Source organism: Nycticebus coucang, chromosome 2 (assembly GCF_027406575.1).
Source record: "Nycticebus coucang isolate mNycCou1 chromosome 2, mNycCou1.pri, whole genome shotgun sequence".
In the NCBI taxonomy this organism is placed as follows: Eukaryota; Metazoa; Chordata; class Mammalia; order Primates; family Lorisidae; genus Nycticebus; species Nycticebus coucang.
The window spans coordinates 39,813,623-39,835,824 of NC_069781.1; the positions used below are offsets into that span (position 1 = coordinate 39,813,623).

Here is a 22,202-nt window from a genome sequence, read left to right on the forward strand (position 1 = left end):
TCCCAGCTGCTCAAGAGGCTGAGGCAAGAGAATCCGTAAGCCCAGGAGCTGGAGGTGAGACTCTGTCTCTACAAAAAAAAAATAAATAAATAAATAAACTATAGTTTGGCCCTCTAATGGTCTGAGGGACAGTGAACTGGCCTCCTGTTTAAAAAGTTTGAGGACCCCTGCCTGGCTTCTGTGGTCCCTGATTTGCAAGCCTCTTAGGTTGGTAAAGGCCAGAATTCCCAATTACCCTCACATTCTACTTTTTCCTTGAAAATCAGGGCAGCCAGGCCCCTGGTTTCTTTTTATGTTTATTATCCAAGGATGTAGTATAGAAAATCTGGAAACCTAAACAATACTTAAACAAAAAGAAAAAAAATTAAAATTTATGTCCAAGGCTTTTTTTTTTGTAGAGACAGAGTCTCACTGTACCGCCCTCGGGTAGAGTGCCGTGGCGTCACACGGCTCACAGCAACCTCTAACTCTTGGGCTTACACGATTCTCTTGCCTCAGCCTCCCAAGCAGCTGGGACTACAGGCACCCGCCATAACGCCCGGCTATTTTTTGTTGCAGTTTGGAAGGGGCTGGGCTTGAACCCACCACCCTCGGCATATGGGGCCGGCGCCCTACTCACTGAGCCACAAGCGCCGCCCCCAAGGCTTTTTTTTTTAAGGACTAAGCCCTGTTCTCATTTGGGTGTCTATGCTTGAGGCAGTTCCTTTAGTCTCAGATAGCACTATCATCTCATTAATAACAGCTTTCTGGGAGGTGAAGGGACACTACATGAAATATTCTTATCAAATATAAGAGATATTATTTTTTTGTATATAAGAGATATTATTTCAGAAATAGAAGGGAAAAAAGGTATAATATATGATACAATTTTTTAAATTTTCAAAAGTGGGATGATAATGTAACCTGTTTTCAGTTAACAATGTATTATGGACATATTCTATGCCATTGAATTGAATAATCTACAATATATGTCCCTTGAGGATATTCTTCTATAAAATGAAAATATCTTTTTCTGAGTCTAAAAACAATACATATTCATGTAGCAAACTCATGCAATGCAAAAAAGTGTAAAGAAAAAAATAAAAGACAGCCAAAATCCCATTACCTGGAAGGATGACTTTTTTGCTGAATATTTTCCAAGCTTCCAAGCTCCATCTCTATGAATGTAGATACATATGTATGATACATATGTGGCGCTGTGGCGGGCGTCTGTAGTCCCAGCTACTCAGGAGGCTGAGGCAAGAGAATCGCTTTTTTTCTCTTTTCTTTTTTTTGTTTTCTTTTTCTTTTATTTGATACATAATTCTTGTAAATGAAACTTTACTATAAATGTTGCTTTGTAATGTACTTTTATTTTTCAACTAGCAATAGGTCACAGAGATTGCTTGAAGTCAATAAATACAGAACTACATCATTTTTAAAGGATGCATCCTATTTTGTATGGATGAGTGTAATTCACTTACTGCATCTCCACTGGATAGACATTTAGATTACTTTCACTTATTTATCGTTACACATAACATCTTTGCATACAGTTAGCTCCTTGGAATAAATTCCTAGAAGTACAGTTCCTGTGGAGGGCATACGTATTTCAAACTTGTACTTGGATGGTCAAATTGCCCTTCAAAGGCTGTAGTACTTTTTATACTGTCATTATCATTATACAAGAATTCTCCTTACCCTTGCCTAAACTGTCATCAGACATCTTTGAAAAATCTTTGTCAATTAGTTTCATTCAAGACAATCCAATGGGGGTATAGTCTTTTTTTTATTTTTATTTTTTTGTAGAGACAGAGTCTCACTTTATGGCCTTCGGTAGAGTGCCGTGGCCTCACACAGCTCACAGCAACCTCCAACTCCTGGGCTTAAGCGATTCTCTTGCCTCAGCCTCCTGAGTAGCTGGGACTACAGACGCCCACCACAGCGCCCAGCTATTTTTTGGTTGCAGTTCAGCCGAGGCCGGGTTTGAACCCGCCACCCTCGGTATATGGGGCCAGCGCCTTACCGACTGAGCCACAGGCGCCACCCGGGGGTATAGTCTTTTCAATAAATGAAGTGTGGAACAATTGGCTATCTACATGCCAGAGAATGAAGTGGGACCCCCTAACGCACACCATTTCGAAAAATTGACTCAATGAGTTGTAGACCTCGATATAAGAGTGAAAGCTAAAAGATTTTGAAAAAAAAAAAATACAGGAGTGACTACAGGACACTAATTAAAAGCATAACAAATGAAAGGTAGATTAGGCTCGGTGCCTGTGGCTCAAGTGGCTAAGGCGCCAGCCAAATACACCTGAGCCGGTGAGTTTGAATCTAGCCCGGGCCCGCCAAACAACAATGACGGCTGCAACCAAAAAATAGCCAGGCATTGTGGCAGGCACCTGTAGTCCCAGCTACTTGGGAGGCAGAGGCAGGAGATTCACCTGAGCCCAGGAGTTGAACGTTGCTGTGAGTTGTGATGCCACAGCACTCCATCCAAGGTGACAGCTTGAGGCTCTGTCTCAAAAAAAAAAAAAAAAGATTAATCAAACTTTATGAAAGTTTATGAAACTTCTGTGTTTCAAATGACTCTAGCAAGAAAGTGAAAAAGATAGTGCATGAGAAATAGCCGGGCGTTTTGGTGGGTGCGTGTAGTCCCAGCTACTTGGGAGGCTGAGGCAGGAGAATCACCTAAGCCCAAGAGCTGGACATTGCTGTGAGCTGTGACACCATGTATTCTACCAAAGGCAACAAAACGAGACTCTGTCTCTAAAAAAAGACAGTGCATGAGATGGGAGGAAATATTTGTAAATTATATATCTGATTAGGGACTTACATTTATAAAGAACTATTGCAACTCAATAATAAATTAATAAATAGGCAACCCAATTTAAAATGGGCAAAGGATTTGAATAGACATTTCTCCAAAGAAGATATACTAAGGACCAATAAGCACAGGAAAAAATGTTCAACATCCTTAATCATTACAAAAATGCAAATCAGAACCATAATGCGGTTCCCCCTCAGGCCTTTGTGCGTTGCTTGTGGGAATGTAAAGTGGTCTAACTGCTCTGGAAAACAGTTTATCAATTCCCTAAAAAGGTAGAGGTAGAATTACATATGAGCCACCAATTATAGACATATACCCACGAATGTGAAAAGAGATATCCAAACAAAATTTGTACATGAATGTTCATGGCAGCATTAATAATAGCCACAAAATGGAAAAAAAAAAAAAACCCACATGTCCATCAACTGATGACTGAATAAACAAAATGTGGTCCAGCCCATACAAGGGAATATTATTTGGTTGTGAAAAGGAATAAAGTACTTATACATGCACCAGCATGGGTAAACCTTAATAACACGCAAACTAGAGGAAGCCAGACATGAAGTCTGCACAACATATGGCTCCATTTATGTCAAATGTCCAGAATAGGCAAATAAAGACACAGAGCAGATTTGTACTTACCAGAGTTTGGTGGTGGCAGAGAATGGAGAGTGACTGCTAATTTCTTTTGGGGGTGATGAAAACATTTTGGAATTAGATTGAAGTGATAGTTTGGTTGCACAACTTTGGTAATATGCTGAAAAATCACTAAATTGTACACTTTAATTTAAATACATTGCTACCGTATGATCCAGCATATTACGAACTGAAAACAGAAAGCTACATAGAAATGTGTACAGGAATGTTTATAGCAGCATTATTTATCATAGCCCCAGAGTAGAAATAACCCACATTTATCAACTGATGAATCCATAAACAAAATGTGATAAATCCATAGAGTAGGTAGAAAAATGATCCCCCAGGGGGACTTTGCAGACTTGATTAAGGATCTTCAGATGGGAAGATTACCCTGGATTATCCTCATAAACCAATGTAATCACAAGGGTCCCTTAAAAGTGGAAGAGGGAGGCAAAAGAGGAAGAAAAAGGGAGATTAAAGATTAAACTACAAAAAAAGGTCATAGGGATTTGATGGGGAAAGGACCCACGTGCTGACTCTGAAGACAGAGGAAGGGGACTATAAACAGGAATGTGGATGGCTGATAGAAACTGGAGAATCACAAGAAATAAATGAATTAAGGAAGCTGCTGGAAGCAGAACAACATGAGAGAGTGGCTGCAAAGAGCCAGAGAGGTGCTGCTGAGAGCCAGAGAGTGGCTGCTGAGAATCAGAGGGTGGCTGCTGAGAATGCCCTCTCCATGGCCGAGGAACAAATCAGGCGGTAAAGACCGAGGGGATGGCTCCTGTTCACTTCTGACCCTTTTGTGTACATTTCAGTGACCAGACTTAGGATTAGGTGTTTCCCTCATGCCAATAAAAGTCCTGCAGTGGGGGTGGGAGGGTGGGGGGAAAGAAAAAAAAGAAACTGGAGAATCTCCTTGAAGCCTCCAAAAAGGAACACAGCTCTGTCAACACTTACATGTTAGCCCAATGATACCTGTTGCAGATTTCGAGCTACAGAACTGTAATAAATTTGTGTTGTTTTAAACTACTCAATTCGTGGTAATTTGTTATAGCAGCAAAGAGAAAACTAATATAGCTATACAATGGAAAATAACTTGGCCATAAAAAGAAATGAAATACTTATATATGCTATAAATAGGTGAACTTGGAAAATATACTGCTAAGTAAATCAGACACAAAAGGCCACATGTCATATGATTTCACTGATATGAAATGTCCAAATTAGGCAAATCCATAGAGACAGGTAGTAGATCAGTGATTGCTATGGGGTGGGGGTGACAGGCAGTGACTGCAGATGAGTAGGAGGTTTCTTATTAGGGTAACAAAGTACTCTCAAATTTGGTAGTAATGATTATTACACAACTTATGAATACTCTAAAAAGCACTTTAGACAGATGAACTTTATGGTATGTGAATTATATCTCATTAAAACTGTAAAAAATAAAAAAACTTTGTTAATTAAGTAAGTTGACAATGATATTCCATTTGGTTATTTTAACTTGTACTGCTTTGTATAACAAATAGGGCTAAATACTTTGTCAGATATTTTTAAGCCATTTGAATTTCTTTTTTTTTTTTTGAGACAGAGTCTCATTTTGTCACCTTTGGTAGAGTGCCGTAGCGTCACAGCTCACAGTAGCCTCCAACTCCTGGGCTTAGGTGATTCTCTTGCCTCAGCCTCCTGAGTAGCTGGGACTACAGGTGCCCACCAGAACACCCAGCTATTTTTTTCTTACAGTTTGGCCAGGGCTGGGTTTGAACCGACCACCTTCGGTATATGGGCCCGGCACCCTACCCACCGAGCACAGGAGCCGCCCATATTTCTTTTTTTTTAAGTTGCCTGTTCATGTATTGTTGGTATTTCAAACTTATTTATTAATAAGTACTCTGTATATATTAAGAATATTAATCCTTAGTCTGATATACACATACATTAAAGTTATTTTTCTCAGTTATTTGCTTTTTAAATTTTGTTTACATGAAAGAGATCTGGGTGGCGCCTGTGGCTCAAGGAGTAGGGCGCCGGTCCCATGTGCCGGAGGTGGATGGTTCAAACCCAGCCCCGGCCAAAAACCACAAAAAAAAAAAAAAAAAAAGAGATCTCTCTTTCTCTCTTTGTGTGTATATACATATATATACACACACACATTCGGGGGAAATGAAGAAAAATTTAAATTTTTATTTAGAGTCAAACCAATCTTTATGGTTATTGCTCTCTTGTCATTCTTACAAAGGTCTTCCTTACTCCCAAAGCATATTAAGTATTCACCTGTATTTTCTTTTTTTTTTCTTTTTTGTAGAGACAGAGTCTCACTTTACGGCCCTCTGTAGAGTGCCGTAGCCTCACACAGCTCACAGCAACCTCCAACTCCTGAGCTTAAGCGATTCTCTTGCCTCAGCCTCCTGAGCAGCTGGGACTACAGGTGCCCGCCACAACGCCCGGCTATTTTTTTGGTTGCAGTTTGGCTGGGGCCGGGTTTGAACCCGCCAACCTTGGTATATGGGGCCGGCGTCCTACTCACTGAGCCACAGGTGCCGCCCCACCTGTATTTTCTTCTGGTATTCCTGATATCATTTTTTTACTATTTTTTTTTTTTTTGTAGAGACAGAGTTTCACTTTATTGCCCTCGGTAGAGTGCCGTGGCCTCACACAGCTCACAGCAACCTCCAACTCCTGGGCTTAGGCGATTCTCGTGCCTCAGCCTCCCGAGTACCTGGGACTACAGGCGCCCACCACAACGCCCGGCTATTTTTTTGTTGCAGTTTGGCCGGGGCTGGGTTTGAACCCGCCACCCTTGGCATATGGGGCCGGCGCCCTACTCACTGAGCCACAGGTGCCGCCCCCTGATGTCATTTTTTTATGTGAAATGTTTCATCTAGTTGGACTAGAATTTTTATGTATAGTTTGAGGTAAAGATCTCATTTTCTTTATTTTTGATGGTTAGCTAGTTGGCCCTATGCCATTTATTAAATAACCATGTTTTCCTCCAACAAACATGAAATGTGACCTTTGTCACATACTAAATCCTTACATATTCTTAAGTCTATTTCTGAACCTCCTTATCTGTTTGTTTGTTTGTTCATTTATTTATTTTGAGACAGAGTCTCACTTTGTTGCCCTTGGTAGAATGCTGTGGCATCATTGCTCGCAGCAACCTCAAAATCTTGGGCTTAAGCGATTCTCTTGTCTCAGCCTCCCAAATAGCTGGGACAACAGATGCCTGCCACAATACCTGGCTATTTTTTAGAGATGGGGATCTCGCTCTTGCTCAGGTTGGTCTCAACCTGTAAGCTCAGGCAATCTACCTGCCTCAGCCTCCCAGAGTGCTAGGATTACAGGTGTGAGCCACCACACCTGGCTTTGTTCATTTATTTTTTTTATCTATAGTCTTACCAGAATCTCTGGGCAAGTTTAGAAAATGGGAGTGGAAGTTTACTCTCTGGAGAAAGGGGCTCAGAGGGGCACTGAACTCAAGGACACTAGGCCCAGATGAAGGTGGCTTTGGATGCGGAAGTGGAAATCATAGTGCCACCACTTGTCCTATGCTACTCCTCATATAATCCCCCAGGCCCATTTCCTCTCTCTCTTTTTCCCAAAGAAGTCCTATCAGTGGGCGGCGCCTGTGGCTCAGTCAGTAAGGCGCCGGCCCCATATACCGAGGGTGACGGGTTCAAACCCGGCCCCGGCCAAACTGCAACCAAAAAAAATAGCCGGGCGTTGTGGCGGGCGCCTGTAGTCCCAGCTACTCGGGAGGCTGAGGCAAGAGAATCGCTTAAGCCCAGGAGTTGGAGGTTGCTGGAGCTGTGTGAGGCCACCGCACTCTACAGAGGGCCATAAAGTGAGACTCTGTCTCTAAAAAAAAAAAAAGTCCTATCAGCCTAGATGTAGAATGGTATCAGGATTTCTGCTTGGTCAGGACAAATTGAAATAATATGCTTATCTCCATCCCTTCCCAAGTTCCTAAAAGGATTTACAGATAGAGTTGAGAAAATTTGCGCAAAGAGTAGCACAAAAAGATAAGGAAATATACTAAAGAAGGCAATGTGTTATGAGTGGCTTTTGGCTATAATCCTAGCATTTTGGGAGGCTGAGGCAGGAGGATAGCGTGAGCCCAGGAGTTAGAGACTGCAGTGAGCTATGATGATGCTACTGCACTCTAGGCCCTGGCAACAGAGTGAGACTCTGTCTCAAACAAAAAAGCAACGAAGGCAGGACGAAGGACACTAAAGGAAAAATAAAATGGAGGAAATTAAGTGGAAGTCTAAATTTAAAATAATACCTTTCCAACTCCCCCTTTCCTACCTAGCTCCAGTTGCTAGTGGATAATCTCCAGAGGTAGAAGATTGGAGGATTCATTTCTGGGAAGAGTGACTGATTTAAGAGAAAATATCTACACTCACCAAATTTGTTTGTTTATTTATTTATTTTTGAGACAGAGTCTCACTTTGTCACCCTCCATAGATTGCCATGGCATCGTACCTCACAGCAACCTCAAACTCTTGGGTTCAAGTGATCTTCTTGCCTCAGCCTCCCGAGTAGCTGGGATTAAAGGCTCCTGCCACCACTCCTGGCTAATTTTTCTATTTTAGCAGAGATAAGGTCTCACTCTTGTTCAGCCTGGTTTCAAACGCCTCAGCTCAGGTGATCCACCCACCTCCCAGAGTGCTAGGATTATAGGCATGAGCCACTATGCCCAGCCTTCAAGTTCCTTTTAGTAACTCAGAGTTCTGGCTCTTATTTTAGAGTCTTTCCTCAGTATATGATCATCATTGAATATTCATTCTTTTTTTTTTTTTTTTTTTGGTAGAGACAGAGTCTCACTGTACCGCCCTCTGGTAGAGTGACGTGGCGTCACACGGCTCACAGCAACCTTTAACTCTTGGGCTTACGTGATTCTCCTGCCTCAGCCTCCAAAGCAGCTGGGACCACAGGCGCCAGCCACAACGCCCGGCTATTTTTTTGTTGCAGTTTGGCCGGGGCTGGGTTTGAACCCGCCACCCTCGGCATATGGGGCCGGCGCCCTACTCACTGAGCCACAGGCGCCGCCCAATATTCATTCATTTTTACTATAAAGGTACTAAGAAGTGTTTCTGTGGGAACTCTGTGTCCACGGGTAAGTCTTAAAGACCAATGGGCATCACCTCAGGGCAATCAGAAAGCAAGGTGGCATTTTCATTGAGGATCCTCAACTGGGTAGTATTTTTAGTCCCTATATCCGTAAAGATTGAAATTATCAAGCAGTAATACTAAACAGTTCCTTGTGTTGTATTACAAGGAAAGGTCCACTAAGACCTACCACAATGAAAGTACAGAAAACTAAAGATCCACTTATCAATAAAATTAAAAAAAAAAAAAAGAAGAAAAGAAAACTAAAGATCCTATAAGTATCCTAAGAGAAAAAAAAGCCATAATCAAAGGGTGAGAAATCAAAATGGCATGAGCCTTCTCAATAGAACATAGGCAACTAGAAAACAGGGAAGCAAGTCCACATTTTCAAAATTCTGAGAGATTATCTTCATCTAAAACTTATACAACCAGCTTGGTGCCTGTGGCTCAAGTGGCTAAGGTGCCAGCCACATACACCAGAGCTGGTGGGTTTGAATCCAGCCTGGGCCCGCCAAACAGGAATGATGGCTGCAACCAAAAAATATCTGGGTGTTGTGGCGGGTGCCTGTAGTCCCAGCTACTTGGGAGGCTGAGGCAGGAGAATAGCTTGAGCCCAGGAGTTGGAGGTTGCTGTGAACTGTGATGCCACAGCACTCTACCCAGGGCGACAGCTTGAGGCTCTGTCTCAAAAAACAAACAAACAGGCTTGGCGCCTGTGGCTCAAGCGGCTAAGGCGCCAGCCACATACACCTGAGCTGGCGGGTTCGAATCCAGCCCAGGCCCGCCAAACAACAATGATGGCTGCAACCAAAAAATATCTGGGTGTTGTGGCGGGTGCCTGTAGTCCCAGCTACTTGGGAGGCGGAGACAGGAGACTCGCTTGAGCCCAGGAGTTGGAGGTTGCTGTGAGCTGTGATGCTTTGGCACTCTACCCAGGGCGACAGCTTGAGGCTCTATCTAAAAAAAAAAAAAAAAAAAAACCTCATACAACCAAGCAATCGTTGAAGAATGAGAATAGAATAAAGACATTTCCATACATGCAAGGTCTCAGAGTATTGGCCCTCTGTACACTCCTTTCTGGGAAGGTACTGGAGAATACACTTCCACAATGGTCACTGTTCAGCGGGCCTGAGGGCTGCTGGAAAGGTGTCCAGAAATAACAATCAAGGTTGCTGCCTATATAAGTGCACTGACAGGTGACAGGCGTTTTATAGCCTTAGTAGAGAGAGAAAATTAAGCAAATGCAAAACAAAAAGAGGGCCTCCCTCCCTCCCTCCCTTCCTTCCTTTTTTTGAGACAGTCTCACTCTGTCACCCTGGGTAGAGTGCTGTGGCATCACAGCTCACAGCAATCTCAAACTCCTAAGCTCAAGTGGTCCTCTTGCTTCAGTCTCGCAAATAGCTGGGACTAGGGGGCCTGCCGTAACACCCAACTAGTCTTTCTGCAATTCCTGACTAGTTTTTCTATTTTTCAGTAGAGACAGGGGTCTCGATCTCGCTCAGGCTGATCTGGAACTCCCGAGCTCAAGCAATCCACCTGCCTCAGCCTCCCAGAGTGCTAGGATTAAAGGAGTGAACCATCCTGCTTGGCAAAAGAGGTAATCTTTTTTTTTTTTTTTGAGACAGAGTCTCACTATGTCACCCTTGGTAGAGTGCCGTGGTGTCACAGCTCACAGGAACCTCAAACTCTTGGGCTTAAGTGATTCTCTTGCCTCAGCCTCCCAAGTAGCTGGGACTACAGGCGCCTGCCACAACGACCAGCTATTTTTTTGTTGCAGTTGTCATTGTTGTGTAGCTGGCCCGGGTCGGATTTGAACCTGCCACCCTCCGTGCATGTGGCTGGTGCTGGAACCACTGTGCTACGAGCACCGAGCCAAAAGAGGTAATTCTTAACTTCAAGAAAAATTAAAAGTTGTCAAGGAAAGAAATACAATTATAATATGGTGTATGTAGGTCTGGTAATTAACTGCAAATATTATATGCAGAGTCACATTAACATGAATAACCATTACTAAAATGAAGGGGGGACTAAAAATTGTGTGGGAATGAGGATCAAGAGAGCAAAATTCTTACTTTTCATAGTCAGAAGTCAACAGTTAATATTAATGATGAAAAATTTTTTAAAGGAGTAATAAAATCAGAGTATTTATATAAAAAGAGGCAAACAAAAGAACCAAAAGCCCAGCCTCTGGAGAACAAGTTAGGCAGGAAGAGTCAAGGCAGGGAACTGCTGTTTTGGGTAATAAATTTTGGAGTAGTCCTATTTGACATTTTTTTTTTTTTTTTTTGTAGAGACAGAGTCTCACTTTATTGCCCTCTGTAGAGTGCTGTACTGTCACAGCTCACAGCAACCTCCAACTTTTGGGCTTAAGTGATTCTCTTGCCTCAGCCTCCTAAGTAGCTGGGACTACAGGCACCTGCCACAGTGCCTGGCTATTTTTTTTTTGTTGTTGCAGTTTGGCTGGAGCCAGGTTTGAACCCGGCACCCTCTGTATATGGGGCCCGCGCCCTACTCACTGAGCCAAAGGCGCCACCCCTATTTGACATTTAAAACTGTGTACTGGGCGGTGCCTGTGGCTCAAGAAGTAGGGCGCCAGTCCCATATGCCAGAGGTGGCGAGTTCAAACCCAGCCCCGGCCAAAAAGATCACAAAAAAAAACTGTATTACTCTGAAACAAATGAAATTTAAGTTTAAAAAGCCAGCAAGCTGGCAGAGGAGGGCCCTGACCATGGTTGCAGATGCCAGGAAAAGGTGCTCTGCTGGACTCAAAGACCTGTTTCCGCAGGGCTGATGTCCCCGTGACAGGGAACAGCTCATGTGGGAGGGGAGTCCAGGGCATTCCTACCTTTTCTCAGGCCATCCACCATCCGTTCATGAAATGAAGGTGGGTGGATATGATGTGAGCTCTGAAGTGGGTCACGTTTTCTTTTTTTTCGTTGCAGTTTTTGGCCAGGGCTGGGTTTGAACCCAGCACCTCCGGCATTTGGGGCCAGCGCCCTACTCGTTGAGCCACAGGCACCGCCCAGGGTCACTTTTTTTTAATACAGCTACAGCATGCACCACAATATGATAGAGCTGCTGCCGCGGCTCTGGCATTAGTTTCTGTTGATCTTTTATGGTGTTAGAGATTCTTAATTTTCCCATTTCTTCAGATTTTTTTAGTGAGAAGCTGACAGAGAACAGGGATCTACTCAAAAGCCACTGTTTTTTGCCAGACATACAGGTTTTCTACAGCAACCTACGTGGGTCTCTTTATCTCTGTCTTTCTCTGAGGAACAGATAAAATGTGCAGATCTCAAGCATGCAGTTGATGAGTTCAGACAAAAGTGTACACCTGTATAACCAGCCTCTCAATCAAGACAGAAAGCACTGTCTTCCCCTGTGTTCCTTCTGAAGCCCACCCAACAGAGACAACTCTCACTCTAAATTATATCCTTGAAGATTATTTTGTCTGTTCTTGAACTTCATATGATTGGAATCATACTGCATGTATTCGCCTGTGGCTGACTTCTTGCACTCAAGAGGATGTTTTAAGATTTACCTAGATTGGGCAGGGCCTGTGGCTCAAGGAGTAGGGTACCGGTCCCATATGCCGGAGGTGGCAGGTTCTAACCCAGCCCCGGCCAAAAGAAAAAAAAAAAAAAAAAAGATTTACCTAGATTGTTGGGTGCCTCAATGGCTCATTTCTTTTTATTGATGAGTAGTATTCCAGGGTATGAATATGCCACAATTTGTTTACTCATTTGCTGAACAAGTCTCTTCTTTCTCATGACCAGCTTTGTTTCTGAGCTAAAGCAAGTCTTTTTTGGGTGGCCTTTTTAACTAAAACATTCATGGAGTTGTTTCCACTACATGGAGTTAATGTTGAAAGAAGTAGGCTGGCTGGGCATGGTGCCTCACGCCTGTAATCCTAGCACGCTGGGAGGCTGAGGCAGGTGGATCACTTGAGCTCACAAGTTCAAGACTAGCCTGAGCAAGAGTGAGACCCCTGTCTCTACTAAAAATAGAAAAAAATTAGCCAGGCATTATGGTAGGTGCTTGTAGTCCCAGCTACTCAGAAGCCTGAGGCAAATGGATTGTTTGAACCCAAAGAGTTTGAGGTTTTTGTGAGCTATGAAGCCCTGGCACTCTACCCAGGGCAACAAAGTGAAACTGTCAAGAAAAAGAGAGCGAGAGAGAGAGACAGAAACTAGACCAGCATAATTTACATATAAGCTATAAGTGGAAATTGGATGCAATACATGCTCATTTAGGTTAAAGCTATTTCTGCACCAGTAGACCAATTAAAAGCCTGTGGCAATAACTCATGTGTGAAGTGACTAAAGTCTGGAACCAGCTTTTTGTTGTAAGAAGAGAAAAAGAGAGACAGATAGGATAAGTATTTTACAAGAAGACTTGACAAGGCTTTGTGACAGATCACATGTGCTAGATGAAGGTGCAGGATGAATCAAGTCTTGTTTCAAGGTAGAGGGACCTGTCTGGCAAGTCCCTCTTTTCATCACAGCTTGGACCATTCAGTCCTGTCAGGGAATTTAAGAAACTCTGGTTCAGTAGCTCAGCCTGCCTTCCAGGCCAACTTGTACCTCTCATCATGCTCCTAGTATCTAAACTCTTCCCACACACCCCAGGTATTTTTAAAGGCAGGATGACATTATGGAAAGAACTCTGAACTCAGACTTGGTAAATTTTTTCATTCTTTCCTTCACTAGGGCTTTCTAAGTCTCAGGATCTCCACTCAACCAGATAATTTTGATAAAAAGAATTGACTTTAAATTTCTCAGTTCACAAAATGAATAAAAGAAATCACCTGTGGGAGGGGAGCAGGCGGGATAGGGAAGAAAAAGGTTAAAATGTTTTAGTATATACATTTCTACACTTAAAAAATATGTTTTGACCGTGGCACCCGTGGCTCAGTGAGTAGGGTGCCGGCCCCATATACCGAGGGTGGCGGGTTCAAACCCAGCCCTGGCTGAACTGCAACCAAAAAAAAAAAAATATGTTTTGAAGGCTCGGCACCTGTGGCTCAAGCGACTAAGGCCACATACGCCTGAGCTGGCGGGTTCAAATCCAGCCCCAGCCCACCAAACAACAATGATGGCTGCAACCAAAAAATAGCCCGGTGTTGTGGTGGGCGCCTGTAGTCCCAGCTACTTGGGAGGTGGAGGCAGGAGAATCGCTTGAGCCCAGGAGTTGGAGGTTGCTGTGATGCCACAGCACTCTACCCAGGGCAATAGCTTGAGGCTCTGTGTCAAAAAAAAAAGTCTGGCTCGGCGCCTATAGCTTAAGCGGCTAAGGCACCAGCCACACACCAGAGCTGGTGGGTTTGAATCCAGCCTGGGCCTGCCAAACAATAAGGACAACTACAACCAAAAAATAGCCGGGCGTCGTGGCTGGCGCTGGTAGTCCCAGCTACTTGTAAGGCTGAGACAGGAGAATCGCTTGAGCCCAGGAGTTGGAGGTTGCTGTGAGCTGTGATGCGACAGCACTCTACCCAGGGCAACAACTTGAGGCTCTGTCTCAAAAATATATATATATGTTTTGAACCATATGAACATATTACCATTTCAAAAAATATTTTGTTAAACCCTGAAAAAAATACAATATCTCTATATATGATTAGGCATTCTAGACTGCTGAAAAGGAATGGAGTGCAGAGATTGGTTACCATCTATTTGTGAGAATCGTTTTTTCTTTCTTTCTTTTTTTTTTTTTTTTTACATTGACTTTGGCTGATTGGAAATTTGTGAGAATCTTAAAGGTCATTATCCAGGAAACTCTGTCACTTTGCAATAGCTGGATTATCATTTCTTCTTAATGACTGAAATGGGCTACTTGGAACAAAGTGGGAAGAATGCTGCTCTGGAAAGTTCAGGGTCCTGGTCCTGGTTTTACTATAAAACTTAGGTGGGTCCCTTTCCTTCTCTATATCTTCTTCTATCAGCTGAGAGAGCCGGACTGCATAATCTCTGGAAGTCTAGCTTTGACATGCTAGAATATAATGCTAATTTCTTTTCTTTCTTTTTTTTTTTTTTGAGACAGAGCCTCAAGCTTCGCCCTGGGTAGAGTGCAGTGGCATCACAGCAACCTCCAACTCCTGGGCTCAAGCGATTCTCTCACCTCTACCTCCCAAGTAGCTGGGACTATAGATGCCCACCACAACACCCGGCTATTTTTTTGTTGCACTTTGGCCAGGGCAGGGTTTGAACCTGTCACTCTAGGTATATGGGGCTGGTGCCCTGCCCACTGAGCCACAGGGCCACCCAGTTCTTCCATTTTTTATTAATAATTCAAAGTTTTGGGCGGTGCCTGTGGCTCAAAGGAGTAGGGCGCTGACCACATATGCCGGAGGTGGCGTGTTCAAACCCAGCCCCCAGCCAAAAACTGCAAAGAAAAAGAAATTCAGGGAGGCGCCTGTGGCTCAGTTGGTAAGGCGCCGGCCCCATATACCTGAGGGTGGCGGGTTCAAACCCGGCCCCGGCCAAACTGCACCCAAAAAATAGCCGGGCGTCGTGGCGGGCGCCTGTAGTCCCAGCTACTCCGGAGGCTGAAGCAAGAGAATCGCTTAAGCCCAGGAGTTGGAGGTTGCTGTGAGCTGTGTGAGGCCACGGCACTCTACCGAGGGCCATAAAGTGAGACTCTGTCACTACAAAAAAAAAAAAAAAGAGATTCAGTTGTTTTTTTTTTTTTTTTGAGACAGTCTCATTTTGTTGCCCTGGGTAGACTGCTGTGGCATCATAGTTCACAGCAACCTCAAACTCTTGGGCTTAAGCAATCCTTTTGCCTCCGCCTCCCTAGTAGCTGGGACTATAGGTACCCGCTACAATGCCCAGCTAGTTTTTTTTCTATTTTTAGTAGAGATAGGGTCTCACTCTTGCTCAGGCTGGTCTCGAACTCCTGAGCTCAAGCAATCCACCCACCTCAGACTCCCAGCGTGCTGGGATTACAGGAGTGAGCCACCATGCTGGGCCAGTAATACAAAGTTTTGATCCATCTTCCTCCTTACTGGCTCAGCTTATATGTGTTGTGAGAGTCTGATTCCACCTTTGGTTCTCAGATAGGACATGCAAATTAATCCTAATCTGTCAGCATAGTCCCACCTTTTGTCAGATTCTTTGATTCAGAAGTGAGCATTGTCTTTGGTTGAGTTCCCTGGAAACAGAATCTAAGTTGGAGAGGTGCATGCAGAGGTTTACTGTAGAGTTTTCTCAGGACACACACCTATGGGGAAGTGAAGAAGGCAGGGTTGGGTGTGGAGAGAAGCTGACCAGTGAAATAACTGTTCTGTATTTACAACCTTGTCTCATCTGGAGCTCAGGAGCTGGGATCGCCCTTCAGAGTTGTCCTAGATTGAAGTGTATCCCCACATCACCCAGTCACTGCCTCACATTGCATCTTGGGATGGGTTTAAGTGGTTTCCCAAGGCTGAGAGCAGGAACATCCCCAGCAACTGAGGGATGCGTGTGTCTGTAGGGAAGAGGGGATCTGGGTAGGGCCCCACATATCTACTATAGGCATTTGACCCAGTTCAGATGAACAGAGATTCACTACAGGCTCATGAAGAAGAGGCTTCTAGAAGTGAATTTTTATCTCTCTGGATATGGACAAGGACTTAAGTAGCTCTGGGAATTGTTGGCAACCATCTCACGTCAAAGTCAGCTTTGATGACATTGGTGATCTGCTAAATCAAACCAACCCCGAAGCCTGAATTACCCCGGACTTTTAGTGTGAGCTTTATTGGTAGGTCAGTCTCTGGTTGTATTTTAATTACTTACAAGTGAACACATTTTAACTGGCGCAATCTACCATGCATTCCCTGGCAGTAACCTGCTAAGTAGTAGCTGCCTCCCTTTCAGATGGGTCACTTGCTTTCCAATTCACTACAGCCCACCTGGTTTTTAGTAGGGGAGAGCAAAATCCTAAATCTCTAGTAGTAAGAAGTTAGTAAATAATGTCTAAAGTGGAAAAATCAAGAAATAACAACAGAAACATGTTTATAAATACCGAGGCAAACATCAGAACAGTTAAAATAGTTGGGGAGGGGGTTGGAAAAAAAAAAAAGAGTTTCCAGTAGTTGCTTCTAGAGAGTTCTATCAGGGTGAGTTGGGACAAAGGACTGCAACTGGTTTTTGTTGTTAAGCCCTAAAGTGCTCTTTCCTTTGAAATCTGTCTCTCTGTTGAGAGTGTCTGCTCTGGGTACAGCTGCATGGCTCTGTGAGTCTCCTGTCTAGTTCTCCTGCCTTTCTGGGCCTTTCTTCTGGGTAGGGTGGTTTCCAAAGTGCCAGCTGAATAATCTTCTTAAGCTACCTTTTCTCTCTTGAGGAAGTCCTTCGTTCTCCCAGTTCCTTTTCCTACCCCAATCTCTCCTCTAATGCTCCAGATCCCTATTTCTTCTACAAAATTACCCTGGAGCTCTCTGCCCTGTCTCTATCTTGCACTAGGAGACCCCCAAGGTCCCTCCCAGCTCTAAGGTGCTATGAAGTCTGAAAATTATGGAAACATCTTTCTAAAAATCGCTTAAGTCATAAGAATGAATCTCTTTCATTTACTTTTGTATGTATGTGTGTTTTTTTTGAGATGGAGTCTCATTTTTTCACCCTTGGTAGAGTGCTGTGACGTCACAGCTCACAGCAACCTCCAGCTGTTGGGCTTAGGTGATTGTCTTGCCTCAGCCTCCCGAGTACCTGGGACTACAGGCACCCGCCACAACGCCCGACTATTTTTTTTTGCAGTTTGGCCAGGGCTGGGTTTGAACCTGCCACCCTCGGTATATGGGGCCCACACCCTACTCACTGAGCCACAGAGCGCCTTTTGTGTTTGTTTTGTTTTGTTTTGTTTTTTGAAGCAGAGTCTCACTTCGTGGTCTCAGTTTAGAGTGCAGTGGTGTCAGCCTCACTCACAGCAACCTCAAATTCCTGGGTTCAAGTAATCTTCCTGCCTCAACATCCCAAGTAGCTGGAACTACAAGCACCTGCCACAATGCCCAGCTAGTTTTTCTATTTTTAGTAGAAATGAGGTCTTGCTCTTGCTCAAGCTGGTCTTGAACTCCTGAGCTCAAGCAATCCTCCTGCCTCAGCTTTCCAGAGTGCTAGGATTATAGGCATGAGCCACCTTGCCCAGCCAAAAGAAGTGTTTTAAAGGACCTGGAATGTCAGAGGAGTAAGGAAAAATATTTTATTATTTTAAGAATTGTAACTGTGCTCACTTCGGCAGCACATATACTAAAATTGGAATGATACAGAGAAGATTAGCATGGCCCCCGCGCAAGCATGACACGCAAATTCGTGGAGTGTTCCATATTTTTAAATAAGAAAAAGAATTGTAGCTGACAGTGTATTAAGAGATTTTAAGGGCGGCACCTGTGGCTCAGTGAGTAGGGCGCCAGCCCCATATACGAGGGTGGCGGGTTCAAACCCAGCCCCGGCCAAACTGCAACCAAAAAATAGCCGGGCGTTGTGGCGGGCGCCTGTAGTCCCAGCTACTCGGGAGGCTGAGGCAAGAGAATCGCTTAAGCCCAGGAGCTGGAGGTTGCTGTGAGCTGTGTGATGCCACGGCACTCTACCAAGGGCCATAAAGTGAGACTCTTTCTCTACAAAAAAAAAAAAGAGATTTTAAAATACAAGATATGGGACATGATGCAGCATTGAATTTTTGTTTAGAGCATGAAAAGTGCTTTAAAACTGATTTTCTTTTTTTTTTTGTAGAGACAGAGTCTCACTGTACCGCCCTCGGGTAGAGTGCCGTGGCGTCACACGGCTCACAGCAACCTCTAACTCTTGAGCTTCCGCGATTCTCCTGCCTCAGCCTCCCGAGCAGCTGGGACTACAGGCGCCCGCCACAACACCCGGCTATTTCTTTGTTGCAGTTTGGCCGGGGCTGGGTTTGAACCCACCACCCTCGGTATATGGGGCCGGCGCCCTACTCACTGAGCCACAGGCGCCACCCTTAAAACTGATTTTCAAATAAAAACTACTTCACATAAAAAAAAGTAATAATTGTAGCTGTTGAGATACCTGGCAAAGATGAGAACATCTGTGTGCTTGCTTCAAACACTACACATAGGAAAAGGAGAACTTCCAGGATGAGAAAACCCTCAAGAAGCTTCTGTTGTAGATGGGAAGAATCTCCCACATGTTATAATATATGATCTTTACTTTTTGTATGTATGGTAAAATTCATGTAAAATCTGGGCAATACAGTGAGATCCCAATGCTACAAAAAAATAAAAATAAAAAAATAAAATATTATCCAGGCCAGGGCGGCGCCGGCCCCATATGCCGGACGTGGTAGGTTCAAACCCACACCCGGCCAAAAGCCTCAAAAAAAAAAAAAAAAAAAAATCCAGGCCAATGGTTGTAATCCTAGCTACTTAGGAGGCTGAGGTGGAGGATCACTTGAGCCCAGGAGTTAAAGGCTGCAGTGAGCTATGATGGCGCCACTGCCCTCCAACCTGGGCTGAAGAAGGAGACCCTGTCTCTAAAAAAAATTCACATTGGGCGGCGCCTGTGGCTCAGTGAGTAGGGCGCCGGCCCCATATGCCGAGGGTGGCAGGTTCAAACCCAGCCCCGGCCAAACTGCAACAATAACAAAAAAAAAAAAAATAGCAGGGCGTTGTGGCGGGCACCTGTAGTCCCAGCTGCTCCGGAGGCTGAGGCAAGAGAATCACCTAAGCCCAAGAGTTAGAGTTGCTGTGAGCCGGGTGACACCACGGCACTCTACCCGAGGGCGGTACAGTGAGACTCTGTCTCTACAAAAAAAAAAAAAATTCACATTAACAAGACAATTTTAAGGTACACAATTCAATGGTATTTAGTACATTCACAATGCTGTGCAAATGCCACTGCTGCCTAGTTCTAGAACATTTTCTTTTTTTTTTTTTGAGACAGAGTCTCAAGCTGTCGCCCTGGATTGAGTGCCGTGGTGTCACAGCTCACAGCAACCTCCAACTCTTGGGCTTAAGTGATCCTCTTGCCTCAGCCTCCCAAGTAGCTGGGACCACAGGCACCCGCCACAACGCCTGGCTATTTTTTGGTTATAGTTGGCTTGGGCTGGAATCGAACCTACCAGCTCCGGTGTATGTGGCTGGGGCCCTAGTCGCTGAGCTATAGGCGCCGAGCCTTTCTAGAACATTTTCATAACCACAGAAGGAAACCTATACCCTTTAGGCCAGTGGTTCTCAACCTTCCTAATGCCACGATGTATTTTCATTGTTACAAAGGGGTCGCAATCCACAGGTTGAGAACTGCCGCTTTAGCAGTCAATTCCCATTCTGGCCTCCCCCTAGATGAAGAGATGAAATGTGCTGAGTTTGCACTCTTTATCTGGTTTTATTTGTTTTTTTTTTTCCTTTTCTTTTAGAGATGGGGTCACTCAGTCTGTTGCCCAGTCTTAAGTGCAATGGTGTGATCATAGCACACTGTAACCTTGAACTCCTGGGCTCAAGCAATCTTCCTGTCTCTGCCTCTTGAGGGAGGAGCTACAACTACCACACACATGCCATCGTGCTTGGAGAATTTTTCTTATTTTTTATATTTTGGGGGGGAGGCCTGATTGAATCTTTTTTGGGGGGGATTTTTAATATTTTTTAGAGACAAGTTCTTAATATGTTGCCCAGGCTAGTCTCAAACTCCTGATCTTGAACAATCCTCCTGCCTTGGCCTTCTAAAGTGCTAGGATTACAGATGTGAGCCACCATGCTCAGCCTTCTTTTTTTTTTTTTTTTTTACTTTTTCATCGAGTTTTATTAGTAGTTAAGTCATGATTCAGAATCATCAATGCTCAGCCTTCTTTTCTTCTCTAGGGATTTGCCTATTCTGGGCATATCATATAAATGTAATTATATGATACGTAGTCATTTGACAATGTGAAAAAGTAATATATGTCTTACTCTGAAAATAATCTTAATATTATGGACCTCATGAAAGTGTTTCAAGATCTCTGAGAGGTGTTCAGAACCACTGGTCTAGGTCATCCTAGCCATGTGGTTCCAGCTCTCCATTACAGCCTCTACTCCAGCACAAGATGAATATCCAGGTGTGTCCAACAGGAGGCCTCCAGTCTCAGCTCTCATCTCTGGTGAGATTCTGTCAGCCAGAACTACAAAGCTGAGATTAGTTCTACAGCAATGCATTTGCAAACAACCAATGGAGACACGTTTTTATTTGTAGTAAATCTGAATGTGTTTTTTAAAAAAAAAATCTCTACCACAGATTTACTTCCTATAAAATTCTGAACACTACCTGCCATTATCATTATATATTTATATTCCTAATAATTCCCTTTTACCCGTGATGAGAGCCATCATGTACTTTTGAATATAAAAGCAGCAGCCCATGCCATAGATTGCTAACCCCTTTCTCCTCTAATGATCACAGCTTATTTTATTCTTCAAGTATTCTTCCCAGAGTAATTAACATGCTTATTATAACAGCATATTCAAATGTTAATGTGCACACTGTACTGACGCTATTGTGAGACTCATTTTGCTCAGGAGCTAAAATTATGTTGCCATTCTGCTTGGTGCTAGGGGTTCTGTTGCTTGAAACCTGTTTTCCACAAGCAAGGAGCCAAGGTTATTTAATTAGAATGCTGAGCCAGAATGAGAAGAGTCTGACACTTAATATAGAACCTGTAAGCTAAACGGGGTCAGCTGGCACAGGGCCTACACACTCTGAATTAGCCATCTCCACTGTGGCGACAATCGATATTTGTGCAGACTGGCTTTGGGGCATGTTTCACATCGTTCCTCCAGGGTCTCCACTAGGCTCTGCCTTGGCAGGTTAGACCTCCAGAAATCTGAGAACTGGAAACATTTTCCGTAGACTGAGCTGAAATGTGCTGGAGTTTTCACTTATTTATTTTTGCTCTGCCCTCTAGAGCCCTTTGTGACTGCCCTTCAGAGACTAGGGACAAGGACTCTGTCCCCATGGTCTGCTTTTCTAAGGTTCACTTCTCTTAGGCCTTGTATGCAAGGTTACCAGTCCTTTCCCCATTGTGGTCAATCCCCTCAGTTTGTCAGTGCTTTTTTTTTTTGCAGTTTTTGGCTGGGGCTGGGTTTGAACCCGCCACCTCTGGTATACAGGGCTGGCGCCCTACTCCTTTGAGCCACAGAGGCTGCCCAGTGCCTTTTATTTTTTTTTCCCAAAGAGAGCCTCTTGGAGCCTGTAACAGTGATCTAGGTGTGGTCTAATCAGTGCGGAGGTGAGCAGACCTAGCACCGTCTCTGTGGATGCTATTCCACTGCTGCACTCCAAGAGTATATTCATTGTTTTATTATCTACCCCTAACTCACAGTCAGCCCAAACCACCAAGTCTTCTAAACCATACACTGCTACCTAGGCAGTTTGCCATTTAGACCCAAATACAGGATCAGAACTTTGTCGTTATTACATAGAATCATGTCAATCCGGCCCAGTGCTTTGGCTTGTCCAGAAACTTCTTGTTTCTTTGATCCTGAAGCCGTTGTTTCTATCCACAAATGGTCATCGATCTATGAATTATTTCTGTTTTGCTGTTTTTACATAAACCAAAATTTAAAATGCCTGACAGAAAATCCCTCAGAGTATGGAGCCCTTTACCTACTACCAGAGACCTCAAATTTAAGCATTGGTGGGACTAGTCTCTCTCTCTCTCTCTCTCTCTCTCT

The 22,202-nt window shown here is 44.0% G+C and overlaps 1 non-coding gene across 1 annotated transcript; it reads left to right on the forward strand.

Moving 5' to 3' along the window:
• The first annotated feature begins 17,754 nt into the window (after positions 1–17,754).
• LOC128580010 (U6 spliceosomal RNA) lies at positions 17,755–17,861 on the forward strand. Its single transcript, XR_008378374.1, has one exon. It is a non-coding gene; the product is annotated as a U6 spliceosomal RNA (small nuclear RNA).
• Positions 17,862–22,202: the final 4,341 nt, after the last annotated feature.